The sequence below is a fragment of the Bubalus bubalis genome, chromosome 18 (assembly GCF_019923935.1).
Source record: "Bubalus bubalis isolate 160015118507 breed Murrah chromosome 18, NDDB_SH_1, whole genome shotgun sequence".
NCBI lineage: Eukaryota > Metazoa > Chordata > Mammalia > Artiodactyla > Bovidae > Bubalus > Bubalus bubalis.
Genome location: NC_059174.1, coordinates 41,523,473 through 41,538,663, shown reverse-complemented (window position 1 = coordinate 41,538,663; position 15,191 = coordinate 41,523,473). Strand labels below are relative to the sequence as shown.

Sequence of the window (15,191 nt, the reverse complement as noted above, 5' to 3'; positions counted from 1 at the left end):
TGCCCTCATCGCCCCCAAAAGCGTGATCTCAGCTTACATCCCAGGAGGACGTTTTTCTCCGCAAGTGAGAATCCTCTCTTGCTCTCAGATGGCACTTACTCGGTGGCTTCCTTCTGCCTTGTCAGTGTGGGGAATGTAGCGGTTAACACTGTTTATACATTCCAGGAGTATTAAGCAGTTAGGTTACTGGAACTGTGGCAGAGCTTGTGGGAGCAGCATTCTGGGCTGTGCCTCTGTCATCAATTACTGAGCATTTCATGAAATTCCAGATGTAATAATAAAGTTTATGACGATTATATTGTCAGGAGGTACAGAGCACACACCTCATTGACAACTGAAGAAACAGGTTGAGCCAGCAGTTAGACGGTGATGTTAGCACACGACAAAGGGTCTTTCAGGAAACATAATTTGTCCCTCCCGCAAGCAATCGTATGCATTTTTGTGAATGGAAGCATGCGTTTTGGAGCCCCAGCTACTGTAGGAAAAGGGAGACGGTAGGAAGGGGATGCCCTTGGCTGTACGGAGCATGTACAGCCTACCTTGTGGTCGCCCTGGCCCAGAAGGAACTGTGCTGAGGAGGTGGCCTCTGCTGTTGGGGAAGCAGGCATGGCAGAGACTCAGCCACTCTGCCCAGAAAGAGTCTCCCTTCCCATGGAAGTGCAAGGTGCCCTGATGTGGAAATAGAAAAATGGACGTTCTATTAAAATCAATAGACTGTCACGGCCTGACCGGATAGCACAGACACTCCAGTAGGTGGCAATTGGCAGACACGCAGTGCCAGGGCCCTTGGCCACAGTGAGACAGCGCCTGCCTTGCTTCCTGCAACTGTGTGCAGTTTCCTCTCCCTGTGCATCCATGACATTTCCAGAAAATTTGTCTTTACCAGAGGGTTTCACTTCCCTGCGCTATGGCAGAGCACAGCGAGCAGAGTAGAGCAGCGGTCAGGAAGTTTCCTGGCAGGTCGTAGCCTGGTCCACTGGAAATTAGGATTGCTGTGATCGTTTGGGTGTTTGTATAAAGGCAGATGAATTTTTAAAAAACAATTCACGGCAGACACAATATCTGTGACAAAGACAAAAGTGATAAATATAAGCTATTGCATGCTATGAGAGAAAATTAATGCACTTCTTTTAATTCATCAATGCACCAAAAAAATTCTTCTAGACATGTCCTTCCTTACAGACACGTTTCCTGTAGTTCCAGTATAGGTGAGCCCATGAAGGCTGGGCATTGCTCTGTGCAAATTTCCTGTAAGAACCCTGCTTCTCAGATGCTTTGGTTTAGTTGAAGTGTCTCTCTAGGGCAGGGATGTGTTGCTGTTTCTTTCATGGAGCCTGGAGAGGGATGCAGGGGCAGAGGGTCTTGTGGGGTTGGTTCTCACCTCTGCTCTTGGGTAGAGGGAGATTGCAGGGGGCCCACGTCCACCTGAGGGAACCGGGCAGGCGCTGCCTTTCCCACTAGTGGGCGCCCATCCCTTCGTTGTGGGGTCAACCGTGCCGGGGGCAGTGAGGGGGCACACAGATGCTGGGTATCCCATGCCCTGGGGCACTGACCACCTTCTCTAGACAGTATCCCCGCCAGCAGAAGCAACTGGGAAAATATATTTCCAAGAGTCTCCATCCGCATCCAGAATCACGCTCCCGCATGGTCTGCTTCATGACCAAGAGGAGATAGGAGTTCCAGCCTTTTTTTTTTTTTTTAATTTTAATTTTAGATGGAACTTGGCTACTTATTAAAAAAGCTCATTGATGTTTTGAATCCAAAGGGATGTGGACCACACAGCATGCTAAGTTTGTTTTTTTTCTCCCCACCCCCATCACTAGTTAGGGTGGGAGGTAGTGGAAAGGAGAAAATGGAGCCGGGGAAGATAGGTTCGGATGCTACTGAGAAGGGGCTGGCCTGGGCTGGGACAGGGGGCAGGCCAGGGGGATATGGCTCACTGGCCTCTCGCTGGTGCCTGCATGGGAGGCATGGGGTGGGCAGGCAAGGCCTCTGCCTGAAGCCCCTGGTTCAGGGTGCTGGCCAGCTTGCCTGGAGCATGCTGGCCCATTAGAGGTTTCCAGAAGACCTGGACATGAGACTGGATAGGTTTTGAGATATACTCAGGACAGCTGCTGAGAGATTTTTGTGCAAGTTTTCTTTTTTTGCCTCCAAATTTACGACTGTCGTGGAAGGCAGAGCTGTTACAGACAGAAACCAACCTTTCAGTAATCACAGAGCAGCTTTTATGAATTAAAAAATAAAAAGAAAAAGATCCTGACCCCTTTGAAAGGAAATAAAGGAGGAACCCAGTGTAAGGAAAACATAAAAAGCTGATATTACAGTTTTTGTGATTACTCACATCCTAGGCTGGGGCTTGAGGAAGCCAGTTATAATGGAATTTCATTTTTTTTTTTTTTTTCCCTCTTCCTAGTGTGTCTCTGCTTTTTTGTTTTTTTTTTTTCCTCCATTAGAATGAGGAGTGGTTTGTACTTGGTGTGAAAAAAAAAAAAAACATTTTTCGCACGTGGTCCTTGTTCTTAGCTGACCGGAGGCTGATGGGAGTGAAGCTAGGATTGTGTGCCCATGTAATGATTTCTCCAACTACTTGGGGGCTATGGAGCCGTACTGCAGGGTAGGCCTGCAGCCTTCCCCACCCGAAATGCTCACACCCCCGGGCACTGTCCCCAGGGCTCCCCCTAGACTTCAGTCTTGATGCCGGCCTTTAACTGAGGTAAGCAAACAACCCCAAGACCACAGATAATTCACCTTCAGATGTTTATTTTTTTTTTATTTATTTATTTTTTTTTTCAGATGTTTAGAGGTAAAAAATCTAAAGCCATCTAGTGGTTAGTTATTATTAGTAGCCAATTTATGAACACCATTTTTAAAGGATGATTTTATTGCTATTAGTATACAAGTTGCTGGGAGCAGTTTACCAATTTCACTGATGCGAAAAATGGGGGCTGAGATGGTGACCGAAAACAGATATGTTGTAACTGTGGCTAAATTAAATAAGTATTTGTGCAGGTAGACTTTCGTGTGCCCGTTGTGAGGGCTGACCTTCTTCTGTTCGTTTCTTGCTGTGCTCTGGAAGATGGTAATTGTGGTAACATGATATAAATGTAAACTTTAGCTCTGCTTACACAGAACACACAAGACAGCTTGACACCTTCATTTCAGCAGTAAGAAATTACCATTGTCTCTTATTTCTTGCTCTGAGCTTAGGTGACCAAGCCAAGAAGTAATTACACAATTAGGGTTGACAAAGCAGTTCCTGTAACATTCCTTCTCCCTAAGTTTGGATCACATATTTCAGTCCCATGTTTTCCATATCTTTGTCATTAATAGCAAGATAACTGTTTTTAGTGCAGTGAATTCGCCCACAGAGATTGGGAGGGGAATCTGGTATAATTGAATGATGAAACAGGAACGTTGACTTCTGTCGTCGTGACTCTTTGAAGTCTGCAGGTGGACACGGGAGCCGTTGTGACCTCTGTTGTTGGGAGGCTGACCAGCGGGTCACATAGTGTGCAGTGACAGGAAACTACTCCCATTTAGGCAACAACTAAAATAGAGATTTTTTGAAAGGATATGCAAATGCCTGACACTGCTTATCTGAGAGGCTGCCTCTTCAAAGCTGTCTTCCCTTGCTGTGGTTCCAGATAATTCTTTATTCTTAAATGACGATATCTGCAGTGTGTCTATGGTATTGTAATTCATTGTTCCTGATTTAAAATAGCACCTTCTATTTCAAGGCTTATATACCAGGTAGGCCTGACCCTTACTTGAAAATAATAATAATAATTTCTCCCTTTGTATTGTTGTGGGGTATGAAAGGAGAATGATATTTTCTACTAAAAGAAATATGGACCTGCTGTTTATGATTTACTCGGTCATTTCTTGAAGAAAATATTCTCAGAATTTCTATCTTAGTACCCCCTAATTATACAAACAATCCTGAAGCATCTTCTGCTAGACTGGGAGGTGAGTTTCTGTAGGGTGGGATCCACCTGCCCCTGAGTGTAGCCCTTTGCCTTAACCTAACTTTAACCCTAACCTGGCCCACACTGATGTGGCCTGCTACCCCGACTCTGATGATATTTGCACAGATCGAGGTCCTTCCAATACATACACTCAGAGACGCACCTCAAGGTGGTCTTTTTCCACAGTGTAGACTATGTGAGTTACCTGTTGTTGAGTTGAGCATTTCACTTTTCAGCACAATGTATTTGGTACAAGGTGGATCCTGCAGTAATGAATTCCAGCTGGGGTCCCAGGTATAAGTTTTACATCTTCTGATGGAGTTTATAGCAACGTTTTTCTTAATTATTCTTGATGTTTTGCCCATTACACCATTAGCTTCTTCTGAGGACAGAGATAAATAGCTGGTATCCGCAAGAACAAAGTGTGAAGTGAATGCATTTAATTATTGATATCTCAGTATCTAAAGGTTTTACAATGATGTTGTCAAATGCCTTAGTGATCTGACAGCAGATGTATTGGTTTGCAGATGCAACCAGAGACACTGTCCAAATAACCCCCAGAAAAGGAGAACGTTAAATAAATAAGAGAATATAGCAGTCCATTTTCTCATTTCTGTTTTTTCCCCCAATGTAATTAGTTTCATTTTGTGTATTGAATTTGGGAGTTTTGGTAACACATTGGAGATTTTCTTAGATATATGATAAGATATAGATTGCCTGGATTCTATTGTCTTTAAGTAAAATGCCTGGATCAATTTATATATTGTGTGTGTTTATATATGTGTGCAAGTACATGTGTATGTTTATATATGTCTAATACATATGTAATTTGGTTGAAATCAATGTTTCATAGTCTTATTCTTTCCAAAGAAAAGAAAAACCAGCTTCATGCATGTTTTCAAACATAATAAGCAGAATTCTAATAAATTACACTTCTTTTCCTTTCATGAGTACTGACACCTTTTCATGTATAGGAAAGTAAAGATTTCAGGTATTTAGCCTGACATAACTCATCACATTTTCAGTGATCTCTATTTTTGATGTTACTATTTCTTGAATAAGGTATACGATTCCCAGATTTTAAAACACACTACATGAAAATCCATCGCTGTTGGGCAAACATGCACCCATAACCCAGAGGCTGAAAGTCCAGACCCTCAAGTTTCAGATCTTAAGAAAGAAGGGAATTCTGTGAACATATCATAGACTGATGAACACATCAGCTGTTGCTGTGGAATATTTTTTTTCTTTGAATGTTTGACCTACAACACTGTTCACCGTGAGCATGCTAATTATATATTTTTTCTTCTGGCTTCTTCGTCGTTGGCCATTTCTTTTAAGAAACAGAAAACCAACGTCTTTCAGCAGTCTGATTGAATGCTGTAAGGACTCACATTCTGTAATGGTCACCCCTCTTTAGGACACCTTTTCCAGCATTCTTAACATGGAGCTATACTTTTTCCTGAAGTTGGATGTGTCCCTGGCCCACGCACACTGGACCATGTTGCATAGGGTTTCCATCGGAACCCAAGGCTGCATGAGATGCTGGGAGGATATTTATTTGAAGTTGCACAGATGTTTACAGTAAGAAAGCCTGAGACACGGGCATCGGAGCACACAGCTAACCTTCCGCAGAGGGGCTGCCCGGCCTTAATGTGTTCCATGTGCTCTGTTCTCTTTAACAGCAACAAACAGGCTGCCTTTTATGGCCGCTTACTTGGACATTAAATAATGAGTCTCCCTAAGATCCTTGCCCCACACCTCAAGACTTCAGTTCCAGGAGAAAGTGACCTAGAGTGATATATCACGAGAAGCAAGCACGAGCCTCCATCTGCAATCTCACAGCATCCTGTGTGCACGCACACATGCATGTGCCCACACACACACTCATCCGAACACACGTGCGCCAGACTTCTATGTGTGCAGGGCTACTCCACAGAAGCTGTACATGTAGAGCCTCAAAGACTTGACAATAGCTTTCCCTCATGAAACTAAATGCATTTTAATTTTTTTTAATTAAAAAAGCAACAGTGCACATAATACAAAATCCAAGAGAATCAAAGGGTAAAGAATTAAAGAGAGTTCCCCCCCTCCTGGGGGCAGGCACTGCCACCAGAGGTATATCCTTCCAGATATTTAAAATCATAAATACACATATTCACTCTGTGTTACCTTACCTTTCCATTTGCAGTGAAACATACATCTTGCTGCTGCTAAGTCGCTTCAGTCGTGTCCGACTCTGTGTGACCCCATAGACAGCAGCCCACCGGGCTCCCCTATCCCTGGGATTCTCCAGGCAAGAACACTGGAGTGGGTTGCCATTTCCTTCACCAATGCAGGAAAGTGAAAAGTGAAAGTGAACTCGCTCAGTCGTATCCGACTCCTAGCGACCCCATGGACTGCAGCCTACCAGGCTCCTCCATCCATGGGATTTTCCAGGCAAGAGTACTGGAGTGGGGTGCCATTGCCTTCTCCGAACATACATCTTGGACATCTGTAATTTGCTCTGATATACACCCAGATTTTAAGATACCTGGAAGAATGGATAGACATACATGATAAAGCCAGTCAAGTAAAAAATGTAAAAGGTAGAATCTAGACCGTGGATAGGTTTACAGGTAAAATTCTTTAAATTCTGCCGTATGTATGACAGTTTCAAAATGAAACGGTGGCAAACTATATATCTCAGTGCCCATCTTATATCATATCCTGTTACTTATATTCTTACACATGATAGTATTTGTGTAGAGCTACCTCCTGCTTTTTTAAGGGGGGCCTGTTACTTCCAAGAATGCGTTTCTCTTCTGGAAGGACTTTTCTCTGTTTCTAGTCCTTCCTTCAGCAAACAGGGCCACAGTGAACATGCTGCATACATCTTGATACAGTAATATCCTTCACTTACATCTTGGTGGGATACAGCAGAAATGTTAGCTGAAAGGGTTTTGTTCAGTTAACAAAATGGTAAATATCCAAATTGTTCTTCCAAAAGATTATACGCATTTTCCTTCTCCCACAGCAACGTGGGAGTGAGCCCCTGACGTGGACTGGCTGTCAGAGCCTTGGTAATACAGAACCACAGTCAGCAACCCCCTCCTCTTGCTTATTTAGCAAGGCCTCAGCCCATCTCCATGCATCTAAAATAGGATACAGACGTGAAAGTGGATGAATCCCCGTAGTCATCTGGCCTTTTTTTGTCTTTTTACTTTAAATCTCTGGATGACAGAAAATAGGTGTTAAATTCCTGGGATCAGAGTCCTTTCGATTCAGCTGGACTGACAGCCACATTTGATGGATGGGAAAACCGAAGCCCAGAGTTGGAAAGGGACCAGCCCAAGTTCACATGGTCACTTCCTGGCTGAACCCCACTGACAAAGGCAGGGAGTGATTTAAAACTTGGCTCTGTGTTTGGACTGCAGAAGCCTGCTCTGCTGGTATCCCCGTTACCTGAGGATGCTCGCGGAGCCTGGCGGCCAGGACAGGGAGGTGCTGTGACCGCGGATTGTCTATGTTTAGCTCCTGCAGAGTACGGCGGAGGTGGCTGGCTCCAGCACGCAGCTCCTTAGATAATGACCAGAGAACACTGAAAATGTCCTTTTGGGTTTTGGCTGAATAATATTTAAGGATTTTGAAACAGTGACTTAATTGTGTTTTTATGTAATTGATGGCGTTGTCGTAAAATGTATTGAGACACCACATCAGCATTTTTCTCTAACTGTTCCTTGGAGAAAAATATGCTCATATGAAAATAGTTTCTTCACTTTCCACTCATAGAATTGAAAAAAAGATATTGTGCTTCCATGAAATCACTGAGCCCAGAGATTGTCTCATTTTAAAGTGTCTTCCCCTCCGGACTTGGCCTAAATAACACAAGGCTCTCTCCTCACCCTTCGGGTTGGGTTGGCCCTTGTTTTGGAAGCGGTGCAGGGAGAGGGCCTCGGGAAGTTGGTGCAGGACGCTGTCTGGAAAGTGCCCTGTCCAGATGGGTCAGCGTGGGGCAGGCAGAGGAGCCCTGCGCCTCCCCCCTTGAGATCCCTGCTCGCTGGGCGCCAGGCCTCTGTTCCCAGTTTGCAACGTGGTGGAGGAAAGTGCTCCCAATCGCTGCACGGGAACAGCTTCAGTTTCCAGAAGTTGTGTCTGAACTTAAAGCCCCTGTTATTTCACGTTGGCATCAGAGAAATCAGGGCATTTAAATAAATTATATTCGTTTTCCTCGCCTTGGCACCGTTGTTTGTATTGGGGAGGGGTGTGTGCAGTTGAAGTCAACTGTAAGAATTAATTTTGGTCCAGATCTTGCTACTGGAGTTTTCACTCTGAAGAGTCAAATTGTAAACATTAAAAATAAAAATTCAAACAGTTGCTTTCTAATTATAGAAAACTCACAGGTCTACTAAATTAAAAAAAATAATAGTAATGCTTTAAAAGCACCGTTGGCTGCCTTCCTAGTGGCCTGGATCCCATGCAGTAGGCCAGCCTGTGCGTGTGTGTGTGTGTATGTGTGAGTGTGTACCGACTCCAGGGGCTGGCCTGTTCGAGTCGATGCCCAACTAGAGAGCCAGCCTCCTCAAACTGTGACATCCCTCCTGGCTTCGATCCCTGCGCCCTTGTGGTTCCCCACCTGGAGGGTAGTGTGCTCCCCGGGGCAGATCCTGCAGTGCGTGGAGAGGGTGCCCAGGAAGACACCGCAGCATCTTCAGACCCCTCACAGCGGGCAGGGTGGGTGCTGTAGGTTCAAGGTCGGAACAGCAGCTGCTGCCTCCAGCATCTGGGAGAAATACCCTTCTAAGGTAGGCGACAGCACTGGGGGTTATCGTGGGCTCGGTCTTCAACCTGAGGGTGAGAACTGAGGTGGGGCTGCCCCGTGTGTCCGGTGGGCACAAGCCAGGCTCTTCCTGTGGCCTCGACCCAGACATTTCTTAGAGCTCATCGTGGGTCTACTAGTGTGAAGTTCACGAGTCATTGTGCATTGCCGAGAGCTTTACAAAGGGTTCTTCAACACTGGATCCTTGCAGAGGTGGAAACACACATGCACACACACACACACACACACCAAAAATCCAGAAAAAAAATAGTACAAAGAAAAATGTGCATTTGACCGAATTATGCTTTGTCTTTTTTCTTAAATGGCAATGCTCATGAGTCTTGAGGTCTGAAATAAATTCATTTTTCATGTAATTAAACCTATTCACAGGAGTGCAGTATTTATTTTTCTAGGTTTTCAAATATTTCAAATTACTCAATGGTGAAGGTTGCCAGTCACCTTCCACGGAGGCTCACGGTTGTGCTGTGCTCTGTAGCAGAGGGAGGGACGGATGGATGGTATCAGTGCAGTGCTGGGCTGAGGTGGGCACAGACTTCTCCCTGGAGAGGAGGACCTAGCCTTTGGTTCTGGGACTGGATGGTCACCTTTGGGGGTATCTCAGCACTTGCTAGCAGAAGACTTGTTCAAAACAATTTCCATGTGAGCGTTAAGTTCTCAGCTTCCATGTTGGATGAAAAAAGCAGGTTGTCAAACATAACACACAAAAAAGCAGGTTGTCAAATACAACACAAACCCAACACACTCACACACATGAATTTGTTAGACTAGGAAAAGAATTATAGTCCTCCAAATCGAAGTTGTTTTTTTCTTCTTTATCTTTTCTTTTATATGCCTTTACATCTCAAATTTTCAACAATAGACATATGCCAGTCACCCTTGGACCTAATGTTGATCCTGTCTTGTATTAGAGACCCTTGTGGCCAGGCAGAAGGTACTCATTCATTTTCATTCCTTAATTTACTCATTTACTTCAATGATTCATTCCTTCACGTATTCATTCATGTAAAAATTAAATATTTCTCTGGTGACTCAGATGGTAAAGAGTCTCCCTGCAATGTAGGAGACTCAGGTTTGATCCCTGTGTTGGGGAGATCCCCCTGGAGAAGGGAGTGGCTACCCATTCCAGTATTCTTGCCTGGAGAATCTGATGGACAGGATCCTGACAGGCTACAGTCCATAGAACCACAGAGAGTCAGACACAGTTGAGAAACTAACACTCTCACTTTCACATCATTTTATCCTAGGCTCAACTTTCTCCTACTCTCTCTCTCTCTCTTTCTTTTATTCTCTCTCTTTTCTCCTCGACCTTTCACACACACACAGCGCCTTGAGGGAAAGTGGCCCTTCCCACACTGGGCCTGCCATTGCATATGTCCAGGAAATGAGAAAATAAACAGTCTGTATTGGATAATCCTGACCTGGCACCCTGACTACGGTCAGGACCATTGCTTTTACTATACTGGGGTCTGTTCTACACACACATCCTGGCACTAGTGGGTCTCCATGCAGTTCCAAGGAGAGTGTGACCTTCCCAATTAAGCTTGATAAAGGTAACCAGAAGTACACTCTAAAGGTGGACAGTTAAAAAAAAAAAGAAATCATCTTTGGGACATTTCAGGAGGAGCCATTTGATGATGTCAGGAGATGTGTCCAGGGATGCTGTGAGTTGCAGTAGGGCTTTCGCAGGGTGCCTTCAGCGAGGTGTCCAGCTCTGCCTGCCTGCTAAGCAGGGGCCTTCGCCTTCCAGCACCATCATTACCTCTCCCTCTGTTGGAAAGATGAATGAGGTGCAGAGCATTACCTTAGAATACAAGGACCTGGGGGGAGGTGGGGACTTTACAAGAAAATCACCCTTAGATTGCTTATAATACCTGCTGCTGCTGCTGCTGCTAAGTTGCTTCTGTTGTGTCTGACTCTGTGCGACCCCCATAGACGGCAGCCCACCAGGCTCCCCCGTCCCTGGGATTCTCCAGGCAAGAACACTGGAGTGGGTTGCCTTTCCTTCTCCAATGCATGAAAGTGAAAAGTGAAAGTGAAGTCGCTCAGTCGTGTCTGACTCTTCGTGACCCCATGGACTGCAGCCCACCAGGCTCCTCTGTCCATGGGATTTTCCAGGCAGGAGTACTGGAGTGGGGTGCCATCGCCTTCTCTGTTATAATACCTAACACAATGTAAATACTACGTGCGTGCATTCTAAGTGGCTTCAGTCATGTCTGACTCTGCTACCCCATGGACTGCAGCCTGCCAGGCTCCTCTATCCATGGGGATTCTCCAGGCAAGAAAACTAGACTGGGTTGCCGTGCCCTCCTCCAGGGGAATCTTCCCAACCAAGGTATCGAACCCGTGTCTCTTATGTCTCCTGCATTGGCAGGTGGGTTCTTTACCACTAGCATTGTCTGGGAAGCCCAAATACTATGTAATAGTTGTTAGTACACAGTAAGTGCTATGTAAATAGTTGCCAGTGAGCAGCAAATTCAAATTTCCCCCTTTTGGAACTTTCTGGAATTTTCCCCCCCAAATATTTTCAATCTGAAGTGAGTTGAATCCACGAATCCTTGGATACAGAAGGTTAACTGTACATTGACACTTACCAAAAACTATGGTTTAAAAATCCCAAGGCAGAAACTCACCCCTTTGGAGGAAGTGCGAGGAGGCTGCCTGGTCAGAAGGTCTGTCTTAAGGCCTACTAACCATCCCAGCACGGCCCTTAGGGAAAGGAGCTCCATCTTCTCCTTCACTGGTGCTAGAGTTCAACTGCTCAGGATTCAGTAACAGTCTCCAACAGAGATAAAAATGTTAACCAAAGCATGGAAGGGCTCCCAGACCTGCGACTGAACCGTTCCTTACTTCTGTGCATCAAGAGTCAGGGAGCTCTAAGCCTCCTGGCCGGCCCCCCTTCAGCCAGGTGCTCTGCAGACACCCCTTCCTGCAGCCAGGTGGTCATTAGTATAGTCTCTTGGACAGCACCTGGTCGTATCTTAATTACAACAACCTGCAAAAGCTTAGGTCAGGGGAGAGGTCAGCAATTCAGGTCATACTGTGCAGATGCGCCTCCCCAGATGGGCAGGAGAGGAAACATGTAACCCCCAACACAGGAACGATTGCAGATCCTATTCCTGGGTGGGGGTCGGGGGTTGGGTGGTGGGGCAAGGGACCTAGCAGATTTGTCACATCAGTGTCAGCTCACAGTAAAACATCTTTTGCTTGGTCCATCTTTTTTTTTTTTTTTTTTTAAAGGTTAAAAAATATTCACACAAGGGAATATTAAAGAGCAGTAAAAATGAAGGACCCCAAGCCACATGCAACAGCAGGGGTGGATCTTAGAAACACAGCAGGAGAGGATGAAGCAGATCAAGGCTCCATGCAGGCTGGGAATCATCTCTATAACGCTCAGAAGGAAATGGGATTCTGTTGGGGGGTTAACATGTGTTTGTGTCCAGGATACCTGCTTGATGGGAGAAGCCCGGTGGTAATGTGGTGATTCTCATATTGGGTTCTAGTTTGCAGATATTTGTTTTATTATATTTAAGTACCTACATATATATTGCATGAATTTTCATATGTAGCGAATCCTAGGAGAGAAAATGCTTCCGGGTGTGGTCTGGCTGATCCTTAAGATCATTTCCAGCTCTAAGCTATGGTTTCCCAGCCACACTGTCTCTTAGGTTTCTGTTTAGGGAGATCATGCTATCAGCTGATTATTTAGCAAAGAATTAGGAACCCAAGGACTCATCACTTCTCTCTGCAGGGGTCACAGCTAAAGAGTCTACATCATTCAGGAGATGAAGCTGCAGTCTCGGTCAGCCCATTGTTTCAGAGATGGTTGTTTTGGAGGATGAGCAAAAGCGTTTTGTTGTTGTCATGGTGGCTGTTTTTTCCCTCTTCAAAGTTCTTCCAGTAGAAACTTCTTTTTTTTACCGGGTGGTGCTTTGAGGGGCTTTGAGTGCCTGGTGGGCAAGCCCACTGGTTTCCTTGGTACTGGCCGCATCCCCCTGCAGGGACTGTGACTCAGGTGAGAAGCTCAGGTTAAAAGACCAGGTTGGCTCTGTCAACCTGTCTGCTCTTATTGGTCCTTCAGCCATTATCATGTCTTCAGTGCGGTTTACTTACATCTCACTGAGTGATTGTCATATGTTTATGTGTGTGTGTGTGTGTGTGTGTGTGTGTGTGTGTGTGTGTATCTAATTCCCAGTGGAACTGAAAGTATTTATTGCAAATGATTTATGTGCAAAATTCTTAAAGAATTAAAAAAATAATTTTGTCTTTTTCAGATAGGAGCCCTTTGTGTTTATAGCATTCTTTGATCTGCCGCAGAGCTGGGCAGTCTTGGCAGCTGCTATTCATAGCTTGCTTGTTTCTGCCGTGTTGCTACGTTGTTAGGTGATGATCCACACTTTCCCTAAGTCTTGTTGTTCTTTTTCTTTAGGGGAATGAATTGTGTGACTTTTAACAGGACGGTTTTGATGCAGGCTTTTATATCCAGATCTCCTCACCCAGGAAAGGCAACTGCTCAGGTCTCTAGGATCAGGTTCATGTGACCATGGGAGAGACTGAGCTAAAAGTAATTAGATGCATTTAGCCCTGGCACCAGGCTGGTGGGAACGTCCACAGCCACGGGATGCACCCGCAAGGAGGCACCAGAGATGCTATAAAGCCCTACTCTGGGGATTAGGTGTTTGCCACAATAGTGGTGACCAGATCACTTCCTTCTGATAATGGAGATTTTATCATTTAGAGATGGCAAGTTAAGATACTTTTATTGAATGAACTTCCTGCTAAGTTTCTGAGCCATAGTTGAGTTTATGACATAATTGCTGTACATGTTGATACCATCTTTTATCATAATAGTTTTTCATTGTTTTTAATAAAGGGATAAAAATAATAGGAGACATTTTAGAAAGTGGGTTTTTTTTGTTCTATTATTCATGATACTAAAAATTACCCAAAATAAGATATTTTACAAAAAAGGATTTTGTTCCCAAAGTGACTAATTTAAATCAGTTTATACAATGAACTTGCTAATGATCCTCAGTCTAGAGGAGTGTAATGCTTTTATACTGTTATCATTTTTTATGAATAGAATTATACAAAAAGTTCCTATTGTGTTGTACAGTGAGTTTCTCACAACCATTCTTTATCAACAGATGGCAACCGGCACATGAAAAATAATTAAAAAATAAAATGAAAAGAAACCGAGAATGAATTAAAGTGCTTCTTTGCGTTCTGATCTGCATTTTTGGTTTAGAATTTTTATGGTGAATTGCCATATTATCTGTTATATCAGTTTACAATGAGGCTCCTATCAGACATAAAACAGATTTATAATACCATTAAAATACAATATCAAAGAATGAATAAGCAATTCAATAAAATTACAATAACACAAAGATAAAATGAAAGCCTTTTCAATAACAGTTTTATGCAAGAACATTTTGCAGATAAATATGTGTTTATAGATCTTTTAAATGTACATTTATTATACTGTTCCTAATAGAGCCACAGGGGTTAATTTTTCCTGTGTGTTGTCTTTTATAAGTGGTTTAAAAGCTAGCTGCAAAACTCTTCAATAGATTGTTTTGAGTCTTTGAATTGATTTTGGTAAAGGGAGCTTTTACAGTCCTGCAGCCGAACATTCACACACAGACCAGTCAATGTGGCTGGACTCGCTTGCCAGGGAGGGCTGGGGGCACCCCTGCCACCTGGGACCCGGACACGAAAGAGGCACAGGGCGAAAAGTTTATAAATGAACTTGGATTTGTGATTTTCCCATCCCGGATGTTCAGGTCTAATTTCCGGAAGAAAGTTTTTTTTTTTTTAAAAAAAGAAAAAACACAAGGATGGCAAGTCAGCCTAGTTGGGGGTGGTGGGACAGGGGAGGCTCTGCTGCTTCGCCCTTGGTCCCTGGGCAGGTGCAGGAGAGGTTCCGCTGCCAGGGAGGCCATGCTCTGTGCTTATGTCCTGCTGCTCTGCCCACACCTGGCTTGTGCTTCTGTCTTCATTAGAATCCTGTTCCCTTCCTTTGTCTTAATTTTAGCAGGAAGCTCCCAGGCCTTCAGTGATCCTTGCCATGCTTGGCCAGTAGGATCAGTGTTGCAAGGAGATTTGAAGGAAAGGATATGAGGGCCAGGAGACACAGCAGACAGGTCTGAATCCTTGCAGAACCTGGGTAGTGAGGTGAAGCCAGAGTCCCCCAGCTCTTTACATCTCTTCATCCATAGAATCTACCATTAAGGGTCCCAGCATCCGGAGGGGCTGCAGCAAGTCACCTGGTGTGGTTTGGCTGGAGCAGCTGCCCTGGACAGGCTGGGGGTTTGGACTGTAGCACGTCTATGCTTTCTCCTGCCTTCCTGGGCAGCTGGCCTACTTGGGCTCTGGATGGGGCTGGGGGGATACCCAGAGAGGTGGAA

General features: G+C 44.6%; 1 protein-coding gene across 2 annotated transcripts in view; it reads left to right on the top strand.

The window, feature by feature from the left end:
• Positions 1–15,191, top strand: part of TSHZ3 (teashirt zinc finger homeobox 3) — a 69,841-nt gene that overhangs the window by 16,409 nt on the left and 38,241 nt on the right. The window contains exon 1 of one of the 2 annotated variants that reach the window (XM_044932166.2): positions 11,949–15,191. This exon is cut by the window's right edge and continues 7,987 nt beyond it. The exons of the other annotated variant lie outside the window; for it this stretch is intronic. The gene's annotated coding sequence lies outside the window, so the exon portion shown is untranslated. Of the gene's footprint in view, positions 1–11,948 lie in introns of those variants that run through there. 2 annotated transcript variants of the gene reach the window in all.